Source organism: Ambystoma mexicanum, chromosome 5q (assembly GCF_040938575.1).
Source record: "Ambystoma mexicanum isolate Mex_15411 chromosome 5q, UKY_AmexF1_1, whole genome shotgun sequence".
NCBI classification, from domain to species: Eukaryota; Metazoa; Chordata; class Amphibia; order Caudata; family Ambystomatidae; genus Ambystoma; species Ambystoma mexicanum.
In genome coordinates, this window is record NC_090933.1 from 332379951 (window position 1) to 332387966 (window position 8016).

An 8016-nucleotide genomic window follows, 5' to 3' on the forward strand; every position below is an offset into this window, starting at 1 on the left:
GCCCCCAGCAGTCAAAACAACCGAGCCCACACCCCACATCAAATTCCAGCAGCCATGGCCAGTCTGGGGATGAAATCGTGGAAGGGTGCTGGAGTCCACCGTTGTCATCACCTGATGCTGGACCAATACAACACGGTGCGGCACCCACCACACAATGCAGACACAGAGGCCATGACATTGCCATCATCAGACAGCGGCAGGAGGACATCAATGCGCTGGTTGGCCAGCATGTGGATGAGGCTGCACTTGTGAGGGAGAAGAGCAGGGAGCATGCAAGGGACATCAGACAAGCCATAGAAGCCAGCACCAACAGGCTATGTGAGGAAATGTCACTTGTGAGGCAGGTCCTCACACGCATAGCAGACGCAATGGACAGGCAGAACCCCCCACCGGCACAGGACCAACTGTGCACCTCCTCCTCTGCCAGCTCAAGGCAGACCAGAGCCCGGCACAGGTCCTTGCAGGCTATGCGGCACACAACCTCTCAACCCCCCAATGGTTGCAGTGGGGATGGGAACTAGGGCCAGCTAGATGTTGCTGACACATGTACAGCTATGCAGCACTGATGTACAAGCCATTTATGGGAGTGTTGTGGGGGCAGCGGGGAAAGGGTGTTTTGGGAGAGTTGTGGGGGGAGGGGGGAAAGGGTGTTTTGGGAGTGTTGTGGGGGGAGGGGGGAAAGGGTGTTTTGGGAGTGTTGTGGGAAGAGGGGGGAAAGGGTGTTTTGGGAGTGTTGTGGGGAAAGGGGGGGAAAGGGTGTTTTTGGAATGTTGTGGGGGCAGGGGGGAAAGGGTGTTTTGGGAGAGCTGTGGAGGGAAGGGGGAAAGGGTGTTTTGGGAGTGTTGTGGGGGGAGGGGGGAAAGTGTCTTTTGGGAGTGTTGTGGGAGGAAGGGGGAAAGGGTGTTTTGGGAGTGTTGTGGGGGAAGGGGAGAAAGGGTGTTTCGGGAGTGTTGTGGGGGGAGGGAGGAAAGGGTGTTTTGGGATTGTTGTGGGCGAGGGGGGAAAGGGTGTTTGCGTAGTTGGGTCCATGCACTTCTTTTACTTAAAATACATAATACACACTGGTGACATGAGAAATCACAGGAGTGGACAATTTCATTGTGTATGTGTGCTTTACTGGTGGACAGGGCACAGTGTACATTTCACCACAAAACCCAGTGCCCAAATACCCACATCCATTGAACAATGTTCATCCAAGTGTATTAGGAATTTTGGTCGATCAGATGCTGGTGCACAGCACGTCCCTCCTGGGCATCGCCACCTGCATGACCTGCAACCCCATCTCCTCCCTCCTCATCCCCATCATCATCCTCAGCAGGTGGTTGCAGTTCAATGTCAGGGGGCATTGGCACATTCCATCTGATACACATATTGTGCAGCATGACGCATGCCATGGTGATCTTAGCCACCTTCTCATGCCCGTACAGGAGTGCCCCACCCGACCTGCTGAGGAACCGGAACCGTGTCTTCAAAAGGCCAAATGTCTGCTCAATTACCACGCGGGTACGGGTATGTGCACGATTGTATTCCTCTTCGTGTCTGTTCTGTGGGTTCCGTACAGGGGTAAGGAGCCACCTCTTTAGGGGATAGCCAGCATCACCTGCATGGGTGCAACAATGGGTATGTGTAAATGTTTACATCAAGTGGAACCTGTACATATCACACAAATCACCTTTGCATTGTGAATGACATCCACAAATCCCTGCATCCATGGAGGCAATCAAAGTAACTGCAATGTGGGAAGGTGAGGTAGTCCTTGCAAGTGGACAGGCACCATGCATGTCTACGGCAGTTATTGCCATGTACTGGGTGAGGTCAAGACATTTGTGTCTTTTGGTCCTGGCACCGTTTGTACCACACTGCTAGTGTACTGCCATTCCGAAGTTGATGTCCCCATGCTGTCATGCGGCACTTCAGTAGTGGTGTACGGTTGTGGATCAGTATAATGGCTACAGGAGATCCCTTTTTATGCATTCAAGGGCGCATATCCGTTGTGATGCTGTTCAGCGTACATTTCCAATGTCCATTTTGGCTGCATGTAGCTGCATTGTGTTATCGAGGGTATGGTCTGATGTGCAATGTGCATGTGGATGTATATGGCATGTTTGAGGTAATGGATTCATTTCATTGTTGTACAGCTTACTACTTGCATGTGGTTTTAATGTGTCAGGTCCATTGTGGGATGCCTCGGTGGACAGTGGTGTAAATCTGTATGTCAATTTTTTATCCTGACAACTATTCACACCCAGTTGGAGTATGCATCTCCCCCCCCCAATCAAACACAGTTGGAGTATGCATCCCCCCCAATCACACCCAGTTGGAGTATGCATCCCCCCAATCACACCCAGTTGGAGTATGCATCTCTCCCCCCCCAATCACATCCAGTTGGAGTATGCATCTCCCTCTGCCCCCAATCACACCCAGTGGGAGTATGCATCCCCCCCCCAATCACATCCAGTTGGAGTATGCACCCCCCCCAATCACACCCAGTTGGAGTATGCATCTCTCCCCCCCAATCACACCCAGTTGGAGTATGCATCTCTCCGCCCCAATCACATCAAGTTGGAGTATGCATCCCCCCGCTATCACACCCAGTTGGAGTATGCATATCTCCCCCCAATCACACCAAGTTGGAGTATGCATCTCTCCCCCCCAATCACACCCCACATCAAACTGCCATGTGCTTGCCCTGCTACTCACCAAGTAGCCACGAACATTGTCCAGCATATCGCTCCATGTAGTGTGGTATCGTTCCGCAGGACCATTGAATCATGGGTTGATCCGGGATATCGGGCACAACAATGTGTGATTATCTTGTTAGTCACATACCATTTGGACGTTGATGGAGTGGTATTGCTTTCTGTTTCGGTAGACTGTCTCATTGGCATGTGGGACCACCAATTCCACATGGGTACAGTCGATGGCCCTGATGCAACTTGGGATGCCTGCCAGTGAATGGAAGCCAACTTTGGTGTTGGAGATCTCCTGGGCAGTCCGCGGCAGGGGTATGTGTTCACTTGTGTGCATCAGGAGTTTGAAGTTTTGTTTATTTGTAAAGCGTACCAGGCCCATGGGCAACCGGGCGCATACTCTTAAATACAGGTTACAACAAAGTATATACAAAGGGCCAGATTTGCAGGTAATACATTAATACAGAATACAAGTTATGAGCGATACAGTGAGGCATATATACACAGATAAGATATATTACAGGTAGGGGACCAGCTAGCGAGAGGAGCCTTATGCTTTCTGGGTGAACAGCCAAGCTTTGGTGTTGTGCTTGAACATTAGGAACAAATGTTCAGTTCTTATGTACTTTGGCAGAGTATTCCACAGTTTGGAAGCTAGGATATGGAAACTCACGCCACCCGCTTTTTGGAGTTTGAATCTAGGCAGGGTTAGGCTGTGAATTTGGGCTGATCTGGTGGGACGGGGGGAAGAGTGAAGTGCAAGATGCGATATGAAGTAAGGTGGGGCATCGTTGTTCAGGCATTTGTGGGTCAAGGCTAGCGTTTTCAGGGCAATTCTTTGTTTTACCGGGAGCCAGCGTAGGTCAGATCTAAATGTAGACCATCTAGGGATATTGAGAGCTGCCCTTATGGCATTGTTTTGAATAGTTTGAAGTTTATTGAGGTTAGATTGACTAGTCCCTAAGTAGAGGGCACTACAGTAATCTAGTTTGGACATGATGAGTGTTCTGGCCAATGTAATGCAGTTGTGAGTGTTCTGAAATGGTCTGCAGGCGGTGATAAGTTTATAAGTGTAGGCGGAGGCTGACCTAACAGCATTAGTTTGTCTGTTCAGGGATAGGGTGGAGTCGAGATAAACGCCTAATGTTTTGGTGTCTTTGGAGACTTTGATGACATTGCTGTCATCAAAGGCATCGAGCACCTGGTTCAGCATGCATGAGAATACTGGTTGTGATATGCCATGCATATGCCCTACCGTATGCTGGTAGGTGCCTGTGGCCAGGAAGTGGAGCACAGTAACCACCTTCAGTAGAGGGGGGATGGCAGTACGGATGTCTATGAGGCAGATGATGTCGTTGTGTATCATGTCCACAATGGTGGTGATGGTATCGCGGTCCAGACGGTACAATGTGTGTATCTGCTCAGGGCTTAGGTTGAATGGACTGGCTCTGATCCTGGGGATTGGTGGCTGCCTCCGTGGTATGACTAGGTGCACTGGTGGGGCTTGCTGGGCCTGTCTCGCCCTCCTCCTCCTCCTGCGTCTCCTCTGTGCTGCCTGTTGTTGTTGCTGCTGCAATGCAATCATGTCCTCCAGCCCAAGTAATGCTGCTAGTATTGGAATCATTTTGGTGTGTGAATGGGTGTGGAAAGGGGTGTGGTGTGCTCCTTTTGTGCTGGCCCAGTCACCATTGCCTCCACCTGTGCTGATTGTAGCCACCTGTGGCAGTTGGCAACACTGCACATGACCCTTAATGGGTGGTTCGCGATGCCGGTATTTCCGCCATGCTGGTATGGGCTTTTTGGGCATGCTCCATGCCACTATTAGCATGTCCGCATGTCTTGTGATGGACTCCTATTTCCACCATGCCGCTATTGCCGACATGACTGGTCGCGTGCCCGCGAGCTTGCCGCTATTGGAGGCACCGTTCTTAGCGGTGCCGTTAATAGCCGGTAGGCTGGTCGTAATTGGCAGGCACGGTTAGCGACGCCGGTAATCCTTTACCGGCATCATTTTTCCCATACCGCCTACTGTGTAATGAGGCCCTATCTGTGGTAGTACTGCCAGAGCATGCATACAGGCACATGTGATGGATGTGACACATGTGCTCAAATGCCTGTATGTGTGTATTGTGTGTGACTCTGTTCATGGATGTGACATGATGCCTGACTTGGCATGTTAATTTTGAGTATGCCAGACATCCATTGTCAACCATGACTGATGTCAATGTTTTGTCTCCTATGTGTGTACATTTGCTGCGGCTCATGGAGAGGGCGGAGTTGTTGTTGTGGTGCATCATGGCAGGGACAAGACCGCCAGGTGTCAGCATACTCCCCAGACAGGCCGACGTGAGTTCACCTCATCTGAGGGTGAGTCGGCTGGGGGTGCACATGGTCCAACGGCCGCAGCTGCTGGGGGTACATCCCAGTTTGGCGTGGACGGGGACTCCTCAGTGGCTGTGGGCAAAGGTGCAGGGATAGAGGGGCCATCCAGGGAGAAATGCTCTCTGGATTCATCCAGGGAGATGGAGGTGGTGGTGGAAGAGGAGGAAGATGAAGGCCAGCGTACAGGGTTTGGTGGAAACATCCAGGAGGGGATTCAATCGGCACCCTTGGAACAGGGACAGGAGGATGTGCAGTGTACCATGGAGGACACTGACCAACCTGCTGTCCCTGTTCATTCTGATCCAGCAGGTATCAACCTCGTGGATACCTCAACCCAGGCTGGGCCCCCTTTTCGGGCTATGATGGTTACCCCAGAGCTTTTACATGCCCTGCTGGCTGGGATTGCGTGGCGGTGGGTGTGATCCATGATGATGTGAGGGTACTTCATGAGGGACTCTCAGATCATCACGGATCAATGAGCAACTACCTTTCCCAGCTGACATGGGCACTGCTGCCCACTCCTCCACTGCCTCTGCTGTGCCCCAATTGCCGTCTGGGGGGCCTTCTTTGCAGGTTCCCATCAGAGCCTTCTCTACTTCTGTTATTCCCGCTGTGCCCTGTCTGGTGTTTGCAACATCCCTGCCTGAGGTGGATGTTCAAGGGTGCTTGCTGTACCTGACAAGGCTCCTGCACAGGACCAGGCATCAGTGGGGCAACTGGCACAGCAGGACAGTGACGGCACTGTATCCCCCCATCAACCAACATCAAGATGGCAGGGGTGCATGCGCAGGGTATGCTGAAACAGGCAGCTGCACTATGGATGTGGTCAGGGGAGCTCTTCCCAGGGCCAAATTAGACTGAGGAGGCAAGCTGCACAGAGGTCAACAGTGACCAGGCAAGGGGCATGGTGTGTCCCCAGGTGGAAAACTGAAAGGTGCAGGAAAACCCCACGCTCTGGACCAGGGTATTAATGTACCAGAGTATACTGATAAAATGTCCAGAGGATGTTTATTTCTTAAAGTATCAACATTTATTTACTATGATACATTATTTATAAAGAATGAGTTTATCATAAATAAATCCACACATTAAATTTCATAAATGTTACAGGAGAGCATGAAAAGACATAAGAGGCCATGAACGGCCAAACAATTAAACACCTATCACAGTGAACCATTCATTCATTAAATCTCATACAATGTCAAACATTCATCCACAAATCAATAAAAATGAACCCAAAGTTGATTCATCGTTTGTGTAGTAAAACAACTTAGTTGTCCCTACACACTATTACTATTTCATACACATAAAATGTGCCTAATCACAATAATTATGCAATATGTGATCTATTGACAGGGTGGATCCAATCGACAAAATCCAACTGATCACATCCCCAAGTGTTCTTCTCAACCGGTTTCAATGTATAGAGATAATTGGATCAACGACTTCATCAGGAGAAACAGTTGATGCACTACAAAAACTGGAAAGAGTGGAAAAATGTACATAGTTATTGCACTATCCCTTGACAGCATTCACAAATACTACCTAACCCATCCCTACAACATTCTATTATTTACAATAGTACTAGCATGGTGATATATCTAGATTAAAGGAAAACACATTGAAGAAAAAAATCACAAAGTGTTCCTAATTTCCCAGAGTGAAAGGGTTTGTGAGGCCCAAAGAAAGAGAGAAAAACTGAGTCCAAGGGTGAAGCCAAACTGGCACTACGGCTGAGGCAGAGCAAGAAACCATTTCCAAATGCACCAAAAAATGATATAGTGCTCAAGAGAAATCAAAATGCACAGACCTGGCAAATGTGGTCATATGCTCTCAAAACACTTAATAATCGGCGTCACTTGAATTCAGTGATACTTCAGAAGAAGTATCAAAATCTGAAAAGACACATGGTAATTGTGCTCACTACTACCGGAACTGTTAGTCACAAACGCTTCCAATCAAAAGGAATATATTAAAGGATGAACAGAATGGTGTTAAACCATTATTACTCACCCCGAACAATAAATGATGGAACACTATTGACCTCCAAAAATGCAGATGTGTCAGGTGGAAGCTTGATTGCTTAATGAATCCATCCATCATTTGTAGATGTCTGTATTTAAACACACCAATATATGAATGAATAAATAGCAACTCCAAAGGGTCAAGTTAGCTGTCACTAAAATACAAAATTACTATATCCATTACAAAATTACTATATCCATTTAAATACCTACTGGTCAATATCACATTTAATTTAAATAAAAAATGGCATGTGTTCACAAATCTTTATGAATAAATTAATTGGTGATAACAACTAACAGATTGTACAACATGCATAAGCACTTTCCTGAGCTAGTGTCGTTGCCACGGCTCACTAATCTTCTTAATATTACAAAGACCTGTGCTCGTGTACATGGGCGTCGGGAAAGATAGTATCAAAGAGTGGTCATTGCTGCAAGATGTAGGGGCCCAGTTTCTCACCAAAGATCATTATAAGCACTCACTGTTAGTGAGCTGCTCGCTGTTAATGCGGTTCATGTCACAGTCCACCGCCGACTGATGCCGTAGACAAGCGCACGTACTTCCGGATAAAGCATTAACTACACATGCGCGGCAGCAGTACGTGCAAGCGTACTGGCGTCACCTAACTCAGTTCCGCCTCTCAAGCCTCCATCTAAGGCAATCTGTGCATGATATATAATTGTGCTGCAGTTTGTAGCTAAACTGCCGTCGAAGGTATGCACACATCTTTAGCAATAGAGCCTTAAGAGCGCATTTGCATTAAAGGTATGTAGCTATAAATGTACGTACATGCAATAGCACATTATATATCCCTCATCTAGGGAGTGTTTCAAAAGAGTTGCACATGCATGCTTGGGGCACACTACGATGTATCTGGAATAATGGTGAACCCAATTAAATGATGTTTTTCGAGATCCCC

At 48.3% G+C, this 8016-nt stretch overlaps 1 long non-coding RNA gene across 1 annotated transcript; it reads right to left on the reverse strand.

Moving 5' to 3' along the window:
* Positions 1-6160: 6160 nt before the first annotated feature.
* Positions 6161-7650, reverse strand: LOC138498574 (uncharacterized). The gene is made up of 3 exons (XR_011278758.1): positions 7557-7650; positions 7086-7185; positions 6161-6552 (listed from the first exon to the last, which is right to left on the reverse strand). It is a non-coding gene; the product is annotated as an uncharacterized lncRNA (long non-coding RNA).
* Between the last annotated feature and the right edge of the window lie 366 nt (positions 7651-8016).